The sequence below is a fragment of the Mus pahari genome, chromosome 9 (genome assembly GCF_900095145.1).
Source record: "Mus pahari chromosome 9, PAHARI_EIJ_v1.1, whole genome shotgun sequence".
In the NCBI taxonomy this organism is placed as follows: domain Eukaryota; kingdom Metazoa; phylum Chordata; class Mammalia; order Rodentia; family Muridae; genus Mus; species Mus pahari.
In genome coordinates, this window is record NC_034598.1 from 2994204 (window position 1) to 3005550 (window position 11347).

Below are 11347 nucleotides of genomic sequence, written 5' to 3' on the forward strand. Positions count from 1 at the left end.
TGGAAGTCAGTCTGGCGGCTCCTCAGAAAATTGGACATAGTACTACCAGAAGATCCAGCAATACCACTCCTGGGCATATACCCAGATGATGTTCCAACTGGTAATAAAGACACATGCTCCACTATGTTCATAGCAGCCTTATTTATAATAGCCAGAAGCTGGAAAGAACCCAGATGTTCCTCAATAGAGTGATGAATTCAGAAAATGTGGTAATTTACACAATGGAGCACTACTCAGCTATTAAAAACAATGAATTTATGAAATTCTTGGGCAAATGGATGTATCTGGAGAATATCATCCTGAGTGAGGTAACCCAGTGTCACAATTCTAATATTTGCTGATTGGTTGAGTAGTGGCTAACCCTACTAGTGGCTAGTAGTGTTATCATGGAGAATCCAGGGAATGTCTCAAGCTGTAAAATATGAGGATGGATTTCAACAAAGTTCCACTTGCTGATGCCTACCTACTGCTGTGCCTTTAGTCAGATTCTTTGTGTATTTTCTTCCCATAGAACCATGCACTCCCATCTTGTTGCAAAATATCTAGTTTCACTCAGTGGGTCATGTTCTCTCACCAGCTCCTGGAGGCTGTAGAAGCTGTCACTCTTCAGCCAGGGATGACATTGTTGAACCTTTTTAGTGCAGAGTTTTGAAATTGTGATGTCTTTTAAAACAATGCGTGACTTTATGCATCTGTGTCCATATCCCACTTGCTTATCCCCTTAAATATCCTTTGTTTAAACTCTTTCTACCTGGCAAAGCTTATGAACTGCCAAGCTTACAAATGCCTGCTCCTGACTCTGCCTTGCACTTTGACAGAAGTGATTATATGTGTTTGCATTTACTGTGTAGATATTTTATTAGTACCTTACAAGATTCTAATTGTCAGGATTGTATATGAGATCAAATGTTGCAGCAAAAGTACCTTTAATGCCAGGGGCAGAAGCAGGAATGGGTGGCTGGGGAGCAGGGTGGGGGAGTTTATAGGGGACTTTCTGAGAGGAAACTAGGAAAGGGGATAGCATTTGAAATGTAAATGAAGAAAATATCTAATAAAAAAGGATACATCTAAGTAGCATTTTGGTATTTGCTATAGAGCTGTATTTACCTGTGTACTTATCAGAAGTATTATGCATAAATATATATGATCTATAGGCATATTAATAATTGTATGCAATTATTCATACATTAACATTTCTTTTTTTCAGACAAGAGCACATGCAAAAATTTAGCTCAATTTTTAATGAATCTTTTACTTGAAATCTATTTACCACCATGAGTCACTGTTCAGTAAAGACTGCTGGTAATCTGACTAAAGTATAGTTAACATGGGTCAGTATTTATTAATAGTTGAGTAGCATATAAAGGCCACTGTAGTGAAAAATATTAATACAATAGAGTTGTTTGTGAATAGTGAAATGAACTGCTGTGAATTTTATACTTAAAAGTATAGGAAGTCTAATTTGTGTAAATATATTTTCTGTCCTGTCAGAGCTCTACCCAGTACATTGAGAAGTCCATGTCCATTTAGCCCTCTACTGTTTCTGCCTTTACAATCTTTTCTATGGTTAGCTATTTGGAGAAAAGATATACCGTAGAAGGAACTTCAAAATCAAATAGAAGCATATGAAACTGACACATGATATTATTTAACTAAATGACCCCCTCTCCCAGATGTGTCTGTTTTATTTACTACTTGGTGCAGACTTGAAAAAAATTGTAAAGGAACCACTTGGATATGGTTTGGAAATCTCTAACAAGTAGATTATGGCTGCATTTCTTTGCCTTTATATAATGATAGTTTTGTTTTCAGTCTAAGTTCTACCTGTCACACAGTCTGAAATATGATGGATCTCTTTTCAATATTTTAAAATATTACTTATTAATATTCTTATAGTGATAGGTTAATATGTTGTATTTATTAATATTCCTGTGTAGACATGGCAGTATCAGCACAAATGTCACCTATAAATTATCTGGTTATGATTTTAAAAGTAAAAACTGCAGAAGGGAACTGACTTGCGTCCATGTCTACTCCTCCATCCCTGTTTGCAGATGAGGACAGAGTCAGAAGACCCACAGAAGATACTCAGGATTTTTCAGACTCTGAAATGGTGAGAAGTGCATCTTTATTGTTTGTCCATTCAGAAAAGATATGTGTGGTCCAAGGAAGAATGTGGCCTTATTCCATAGCAGCTCATCTCTAAAGCAGCAGTCGTGAGATACAGATACATCGGCTTCCTATATATGACTTTAATATGCACTCCTCTGTTGAGGAAGTTCTAGCTAACCCATACATGCCTGTGGCTGTGGCAGATTGTAGTGTGCGGTTCTCTGGTCTTAGACTTATTTCTCTTGCCCTAGTGAAGCACTTTGTCTCTTAGTGAAGAGGAACTTGAGTTTCAGAATGAGTTTTCTGCACTTGACATTACGCTCACCAGAGATACCTACTCATTTGAGGGTCACTTCTTACTATTTATGCACAAAACTGTATTCTTTTATGAAAATATATTCTCTGACTTGAAAAGGGCCAATGGAGAGTAGATAATTATGATTTAAAATAGTCTTGCCACTTGTTTATGTTTGGTTGTTTGTTTGGTTTTTTTCTTTTTGTTTTGTTAACCTGCATCCTTTATTTTGTTAAATGTATCAGTATGGAGAAAATGGGAGAATAAAAAAGAGAGCATTCCGTGAATAAAAAAAGTCTATGAGAATACAGCAGGAAGATATACACCAGACATGGTTGTCTTCAGCTTTATATGCCCCAGCCTCCAGATCCATCAGAAGTAAATATTTCTGAAGACAAAACACACACACACACACACACACACACATACTCCATTATTATAGTGCTAAGGGGACCAAGGCGCTGCTATCTGTCACATTTATAATAGAATTAAAAAGTAAGGTTAAGAAGCACTTGTGAAACTTAAAAATGACTACACAGTCTCTTTATGCCTTTAGTTGTTAATATATTCCTTATTCTACCAGTTAGGATCATTTTAATCTTCATTTTGGTGTATACCACAGGGAAATCTGTGTTTTCTGTGTAGTTGTTTATCTGTGCCTTCTGAGTAGTTGTTCCTTAAAATATGTTTTGGGTTGTGGGCACATGCTCAGTTAGCATGCATCTCTTTTGTTCTCATAGTAACTCCATAATGATAATATAGATATTTCTTCTTTTGTATTAGAAAACAGAAACTCGCAAGATTTAAATCCTGGCTTCTGTTAAAGCAGTCAGAGCCAAAGTACTTGTCTGCTAACCTGATAAAAGAGGCCTTGTGTAAAGTCTTCACTGAAGGCTCTGATCACAAATGTAGACTAAGAAACAGCTGAATTCTTAGCTCCCGGGCCTGGCATTATGGATCCATTCATCAGACATTTATATCAATCTTCCTATAAGACAGCCCACCTTTTTTCATCCTGTCCACAAGAGTGTTATAAGAGTTTCCTACTGCCTTGCAGAAATCAGGTTCCCCCAGACATGGCACGGACATTATCTTACCTATCAGCTGGGGAAGTGGACTACAGGACCCGAGATTCAGTGCCTGTCTAACATTTGGCCTCATAAGTATCTGTCAAATTAATGATTGACTTGACTTTGTTTCCTGTTCTTTCCATTGTATTCACTGCTGACCTGCAGCTCCTTAGATGCTCAGAGCAATTACTCTACGAGCCTTAAGTGTGCTAGTGTACTGACAGGTGAAGACAAAACAGAACTCTGTTCAGAGATTGGCTGGCTCCCTTGTATGAAACATACATGACTGTGGCCCTGTTTAATTAGCCTGCTGTTTGCTCCTGAGCCAAGATCTCTGACATCACATGTGCAATTAGCAGTAGTGCAAAGTCACTGAGTGTCACAATGGGTGAACTGAACATATGACTCCCATCCTCTCCAGAGGACAGGCCTGTCAGTCTGCTTCTAAGGGGCCTGAGAATGAGTGTCCATTGACAGTTACACAGAGAGAAATGCTCTGATGAGAACCAGGTCCCCAGAGTCAGGCATGAAGTTGAGGTCCCCCGGTTTGCCTTTACACTTGCTCCTTGATAATGCCATCAACAGGACCAGAAGAAAAAAAAAAAAAAACATGGATCATTTCCAACACTGTTTTGATGGTATCTTTTTCATGAATATTAATGTCTTGCAATTAAAAAAATGAGTCACACAGTATAATACATAAGGTATCTCATTTTGATATTTTTAAATATCCTTAGTAAATACAGCAGTATCAACATAAATATCATCTAGATATTGTCAATTATGATTTTTAAAGATAAAAATAAATGGATTCCCAACAAGCCTATATTTCAAAAGAGAAAACAATGAGCATCTGCTCTGGGAGACCATCTGGTATTTAAATCTCCTGAACAATGAAGCGTTCTCAGTAGTGTCAGTCCTCCAAAGACAAGGCTGTCCAGAGCAGGAGATGGATGGAACTGAGAACCTGGAGCGAGTGGAATCCCTCTGGAGAGTGTGGAATCCCTCTGGACTGCACCGCTCTGTGTGATCCCCTCTATCAGAGTCCAATTTCAGTCTGATCTGCATCAGACGGGCATAATTTGTAAGAGAAATTGCAGGAGAGAACTTCAACTGCTTAAGGCTCTTTCTATCATGGCTCTAAAGTGGCATTAAATTCTCCATTTAGACCTGCCCATCCACCAATTATTTAGATACTCAGGAATAGAGAAAGAAAGAAAGAAAGAAAGAAAGAAAGAAAGAAAGAAAGAAAGAAAGAAAGAAAGAAAGAAAGAAAGGATAAGAAAGAAAACAAGGGAAGGAGGGAGGGAGGAAAGGAAAGCTAAGGAAGGGAAAGAAAAAAAGAAAGGAGGATAAAAACAAAAAGGAAAGAAGAGAAAGGAACAAAACAGTGGACTGTTTCCTCTGCCTGCAGGGAAAACAATAGCAAGTTCTTTTGGTAGAGGTTACTCTGTAGGAGCTGATTCACAGTGTTTCGTGGCTTTCAAAGGATGGCTTTTGGGTTGTTAATTAGATTCTACAAATGTAATTACAATAGACACAAAAACTGTTATCTCTATAGTGTTTCCTCTATAGTGGATCCTTTTGGAATAGTAGGCTAGTGTGGCATTTAAGGAAAGATGCCATTTATAACTGTGCTGTGTGTGCCTCAGTGAAAACCAAGTAAATGATGTTCCTGCACTGTAATGGTACAGCTGTCCCAGTTCTCCACACTTCTATAATGATTACTATAAAAGAAGTTTTATCACCCTTCATTCCTCATGCAAGCTACAATGCTTGCTATTATACTCCCTACAGGGCAGTTTTGTATTTAAAAACTGTGATCAAGGGAGCAACCAGAGCATAAAGCATTTAGCTTTGATATAAAAACCCATAGGAAAGTAGTTTGCAACCTACAAACTATATCTTGGTTAAGTTTTCTGATTTCATTGATTACAAAGTATAAAATCTGTACATACAAATAGTTTTCTGGGAGGAGCTTAGTGACAGAGAGTTCTAGAACACACTGTTCTTCACAACCTTTCTGAATACAATGCATAACATGCATTAATCTCATCAGCTAAAAATTACAGCACAGCTTGTGACTTCATCTGAAGAGCTCTAAGAAATGGGGTCTCTGCATATGGCCTCAGGCAGGATCAAGGTGCTAAAAATGGGGGATACAGTTGGTGATTAAATCCAAAGTGCTTTTTTACTCAGTGGAGCCATTTAAAAATAGCAAGGGAAAAGATATGGGTATGATGTCTGGAGATTTTGTCTTTAATTTTAATATGAATATCCAAAGCAATTTTCTCCTCTTGAATTATTGGCTCTACTCTCTGCCAATTTGGAAGCAGCTATGGTATCATTTTTCCTACCCAAGGAAAATGTATAAATAGCCCTGATCGGTGTCCAATGTGAGTTCTCTTTTTAGCTGGTGACTGAATTGTCTTTAGAGTGTATATTTTTAGTGTAAAAAATGCAATACGATATTGCCATTCTGACTATGGGATATATTTGAAAATGTGTATGTTCCAGATTGAAACCTATAAGAGAATGTTAGTGAGAAAAATCGAGTCCATGATAAAATATATTCACTCGTCCATTTGAGTACTCCATCAATCTTGTTTACTGAAGAAATTCTGTATGTCCTACTATTCTAGTCAGTTAAACATAATTCTCTGTCTCAATAATTAAGCAAAGTATTTAGACTACAAAGTCCATAGTGCTGTCTATGTCCTTCTTGAACTGTAGATCTTTGCTTACAAAGTGGAGAGAATGAGACCTTACTGCTGCCACCTCCTACAGGACAGGACACAAGAGTCACCACCATAAAAATTAATTGTTTTCATTCTTTGACTACAAATTATATCTAGTACTCTGGTCATCTTGGGACATATTCTGGAAAAAGTTGGAGTAACGGTGGCATAAATACCTTCTCCACAAAACCTTCAGTGGTCTGTCCTACTACAGATAACTACTGCTCAGTTAACAAACATGTCGCATATCTGGACCTAGGTCTCTGCCTACCCATCCTGTCTCACATGACAGTTCAGGGCTCTAAGAATAAGTGCTCAGAGATAGAGGAAGTGAAAATCATCGGTCTATGTCCTTCTGTTTTAAAGAAAGGCAAAGTCTCCGAAAAGAATGCTTTTATGGACCTTGTTGTGGCATGTGTCTACTTAGCTACATACCAACATACTAGTGTTATGGCTTTTTTGTTTCTTTGATTTTTTTTTTAAGAACCACATTAATCCTGAATATAATAACAGTGATTGGTGGATTATATGTACAAAACAAAATAAACTGGGCCACTGTACATATTTTCTGATTTGAAGCACATCCAGTGGATTTTGTCATTCAGCAATTGCTCTTGTGGTACCCTATTGCTATTCACCAAATACTGCTCCCCTGTTGATTTCACTATTGTTTCACATTCCTTAGCAAGGATGATCACATTGTTCTAAAGACTGATCATTTGTTGTGCATCCTTTGTATCACATATTCCTAAAGATGCCTCTGGTAATTCTCAGCTCTCCTAAGTTATACAGGAATGGATGAGTTTCTCTTAGTGACCATGCAGATGTAACTGTATGCATGTGCATTGGAATAAAAGTTTCACATGTTCTAGTGTCAGTAGAAAAGGATTTTGAGGACTATTCCCTGGGGATTTTTTAGGTGGGAATTGGTTAGACACTAGTACAGGAGAAATTTTCACATTTCAATGTAGAATACCATTAGTTTTACTTGGAGGGGATGGGAATGTCTTTTGATAAACTAGGCGACAACACAGAGCACTTTTAGAAGTAGGATATTGGAGTAATCAGACAATTGGTCAGTTTTGCCATGGTGATTTCTGTAGGCCTAGAGGAGGCTCTTGACTTGGACACATGTTAGAAAAATCAGGTGTGTCCTTTTTGTTTAGGTCTCCAGAATCACACCATGATGGAAATAGACAAACATTAAGTTTCTTACTCTTCGAGATGCTTTTTTGCCCATTGCTGTGGAGACCCTGCTCAATGATTCATAGAGAAATCCGCAGTGAATCATATGGAGTTTAGATGGTTGTGACTATACCAATGGCAGCCTTACTTATCTTTTTTTAAAGATGTCATGGCATACGTCCACTGTATAGTAATATATTTCATCTGACATTTCATTCCAGTATCTCCTATACTTTACCCATCTTCATACCATATTGTCCTGTTCTGTCCACTGTTTTTTTTTGTCTTAATTCCTTTGTAGTTCTGTGTCACATTTATATGTGTCCATAAATTAAACCTATAGTATAGAGTCTTATGTAGGAAGGTTGTATCTACATCACCTGCGTAGGTACTGGATGAGGTGAGAGGCTCTCTAAGCTAAGACCTTGAGAAAGATAATCGGTACTTCTACAACCAAATTTCCTCATTTTTCAAATAAAAATAAAAGAATCTGTTTGATAAAATTAAAGATATATAAATAATTCAGAGCCAAGACTGGCTTGAAGTGAGTGTTCAATATTGTTAAAGTTATATCATTACTATTTGTGTAGAATCTTAGTGATTAGCTCTCAAACTAACATTAAAAATGATCATTTACAGCTGGGCAGTGGTGGCGTATGCCTTTAATCCCAGCACTTGGTAGGCAGAGGCAGGCAGATTTCTGTGTTTGAGGCCAGCCTGCTCTACAAAGTGAGTTGCAGGACAGCCAGGACTGCACAGAGAAACCCTGTCTCGAAAAACCAAAAACAGAAAAGAAAAAAAAGTGATCATTTGCTTCTTTTTTAGTTGTGTAATTTTCCTAAGATGTCTAAAGTAGATATGAATACAGGTTCCAGATGTGATTTAAATAGAGAACAAAAACTAATACTCTAGAGTAGAAATACTTTAGTTCCATTCACCTTTAATGCCTTCTGAAAAGGAGTTACTCTGCATCATCCTGATATTTCATTTTTATTTTTATTCTCTGTGCTGCAATATTAGTAAGATCTCAACAGCTCCACAAGGGATTGTTAGTGAGCAAAAATGGAAGTTTTAGTTTTTAAAAAACATTATATTCTGTATTTATATTTTATTTTGTGTATAAGGCAGGAACACATGCCATAGCACAGACGTGGAAGTCAGATGAAAACTGGCAACAGCTGGTTCTCTCCCTTTCCAATCCAAGAATTACATCGGGCCATGGAGTTTGGAAGCCTTTGCCATCTAAGCCAGCTCATCCATCTACTCCCAATAAGAAAGCATTGTAATGAACAGTATACATCTGACATATTAAGACATCAGTTATTTGGACTTTCTACCTTGCTTTCTAAAGTTAAGTACATACATATTTGTTTTAACTTGAAGTAAGGCACAGAAAAATGTAAAACAAAAAAAATTGTCAGCTTAAGGAAAAAAATATTAACTCTTTGTTGATCCAAAGTGGAACAATAAAACAAAAGAATCAAAATCAGCAAGTAATACACTTGACTGAAAAGAAACACAGGTTCTTTCTGAGAGAATGACCAAAAGTCTATTGTATTAAGCAAATTAAACAATACGATATGATGTATTTAGCTAATACCCATTGAATTATTTTCAAGTACTATGTTGAGAAGAACTCTTAACGTGAAGTTTCCACTTTGCAGAAAGTCTAAAACTGCACAGCACATTGTCGTTGACTAGACTATGGTGCTGTAAAGCAGGTCTTAGAGATGACTCATGTTGCTGACCAGGACCTCTGTGACCATTGATGGAAATCCCCATGTGTTCCTCTTCTTTGAGGCTGTAGACTACCATGCTACTTTATGGTGCTACTTTGGTCTTCATTCTTCTTGAGATTCATTTGGTCTGTGAATTGTATCTTGGGTATTGTGATCTTCAGGTCTAATATCCTCTTATCACTGAGTATATAACATGTGTGTTCTATTGTGATTGAGTTACCTCACCTGGGTGATATTTTCTAGTTCCATCCATTTGCCTAAGAATTTCATGAGTACACTGTTTTTAATGGCCGAATAGTACTCTATTCTGTAAATGTGCCATACTTTCTGTATCCATGTCTCTGTTGAGGGACATCTGTTTTTTTCCAGCTTCTGGCTATTATAAATAAGGCTGCTATGAGCATACTGGAGCAAGTGTTATTATTAGATGTTGGAGCATCTTCTGGGTATATGCCCAGGAGTGGTATTGCTGGGTCCTCAGGTAGTACTTCAGGTAGTACTATGTCCAATTTTCTGAGAAATGACTAAACTGACTTCCAGAGTGATTTGTACCACTCTGCAATCCCACCAACAATGGAGGAGTGTTCTTGTTTCTCCACATCCTAACCAGCATCTGCTCTCATCTGAGTTTTTGATCTTAGCCATTCTGACTAGTATGAGGAAGAGTCTCAGGGTTGTTTTGATTTGCACTTCCCTGGTGACTAAGGATGTTGAGAATTTCTTTAGGTGCTTCTCAGCCATTCAATATTCCTCTATTGAAAATTGTTTCTTTAGCTCTGTACCCCATTTTAAGTAGGGTTTATTTGGTTCTCTGGAGTCCAACTTCTTGAGTTCTTTGTGTATATTGGATATTAGCTCTCTATTGGCTTTAGGGTTGGTATACATTTTTCCTAATCTGTTGGTTGCCATTTTGTCTTATTGACAGTTTCCTTTCCCTTACAGGAACTTTGTAATTTTATGAGGTCTCATGTGTAAATTCTTGATCTTAGAGCATAAATTATTGGTGTTCTGTTCAGGAAATTTTCCGCTATGCCCATGTGCTCAAGGCACTTCCCCACTTTTCTTTCTTTCTTTCTTTCTTTCTTTCTTTCTTTCTTTCTTTCTTTCTTTCTTTCTTTCTTTCTTTCTTTCTTTCTTTTTTATTAGATATTTTCTTTATTTACATTTCAAATATTATCCCCTTTCCTAGTTTCCCCTCCAAAATTCCCTTATCCTCTTCCCCACTCCCCCTACTCCCCAACATACCAACTCCTGGTTTCTGGCTCTGGCGTTCCCCTATATTGCGACATATAACCTTCACAGGACCAAGGGCCTCTCCTCACATTGATGATCAACTATGCCATCCTCTGTTGCATATGCACCTAGAGCCACAAGTACCTCCACGTGTTTTCTTTGACTGGTGGTTTAGTCCAAGAGAGCTCTGGGGGTACTGGTTAGTTCATATTGTTGTTCCTCCTATGTGGTTGCAAACCCCTTTAGCACCTTGGGTAATTTCTTTAGCTCCTTCGTTGGGGACACTATGTTCCAACCAATGGATAACTGTGAGCATCCACTTCTGTATTAATCAGGCACTGGCAGAGCCTCTCAGGAGACAGGTATGTCAGGCTCCTATTAGCTCTTGGTGCCATCTGCAATAGTGTCTGGGTTTGGTGATTGTTTATGGGATGGATCCCGAGGTGGGTCAGTTTCTGGATGGTCATTCTTTCAGTCTCTACTCTGAACTTTGTCTCTGTGGCTACTTCCATGGGTATTTTGTTCCCCTTCTAAGAAGGATCTAAGTATCCACACATTGGTCTTCCTTCTTCTTCAGTTTCATGTGTTTTGCAAATTGTATCTTGAGTATTCTAAGCTTCTGGGCTAATATCCACTTATCAATGAGTAAATATCATATTCATGTGTGTTCTTTTGTGATTGGGTTACCTCACTTAGGATGATATACTCCAGATCCATCCATTTGTCTAAGAATTTCATGAATTCATTGTTTTTAATAGCTGATTAGTACTCCGTTGTGTAAATGTACCGCATTTTCTGTATCCATTCTTCTGTTGGGTTCTTTCCAGCTTCTTGCTATTAAAAATAAGGCTGCTATGAACATAGTTGAGCATGAGTCCTTATTACAAGTTAGAGCATCTTCCGGGTATATGCCCAGGACCACTTTCTTTTCTAGAAGTTTCAGTGTATCTGGTTTTAAGTGAAGGTCCTTGATCC

The 11347-nt window shown here is 37.7% G+C and overlaps 1 protein-coding gene across 2 annotated transcripts in view; it reads left to right on the forward strand.

Annotated features, from left to right (window-relative positions):
* Hs3st5 (heparan sulfate-glucosamine 3-sulfotransferase 5) overlaps positions 1-11347 on the forward strand; it is a 288413-nt gene that overhangs the window by 46096 nt on the left and 230970 nt on the right. Inside the window, exon 2 of one of the 2 annotated variants that reach the window (XM_021205176.1) lies at positions 2055-2113. The exons of the other annotated variant lie outside the window; for it this stretch is intronic. The gene's annotated coding sequence lies outside the window, so the exon portion shown is untranslated. The remainder of the gene's footprint in view (positions 1-2054; positions 2114-11347) is intronic. 2 annotated transcript variants of the gene reach the window in all.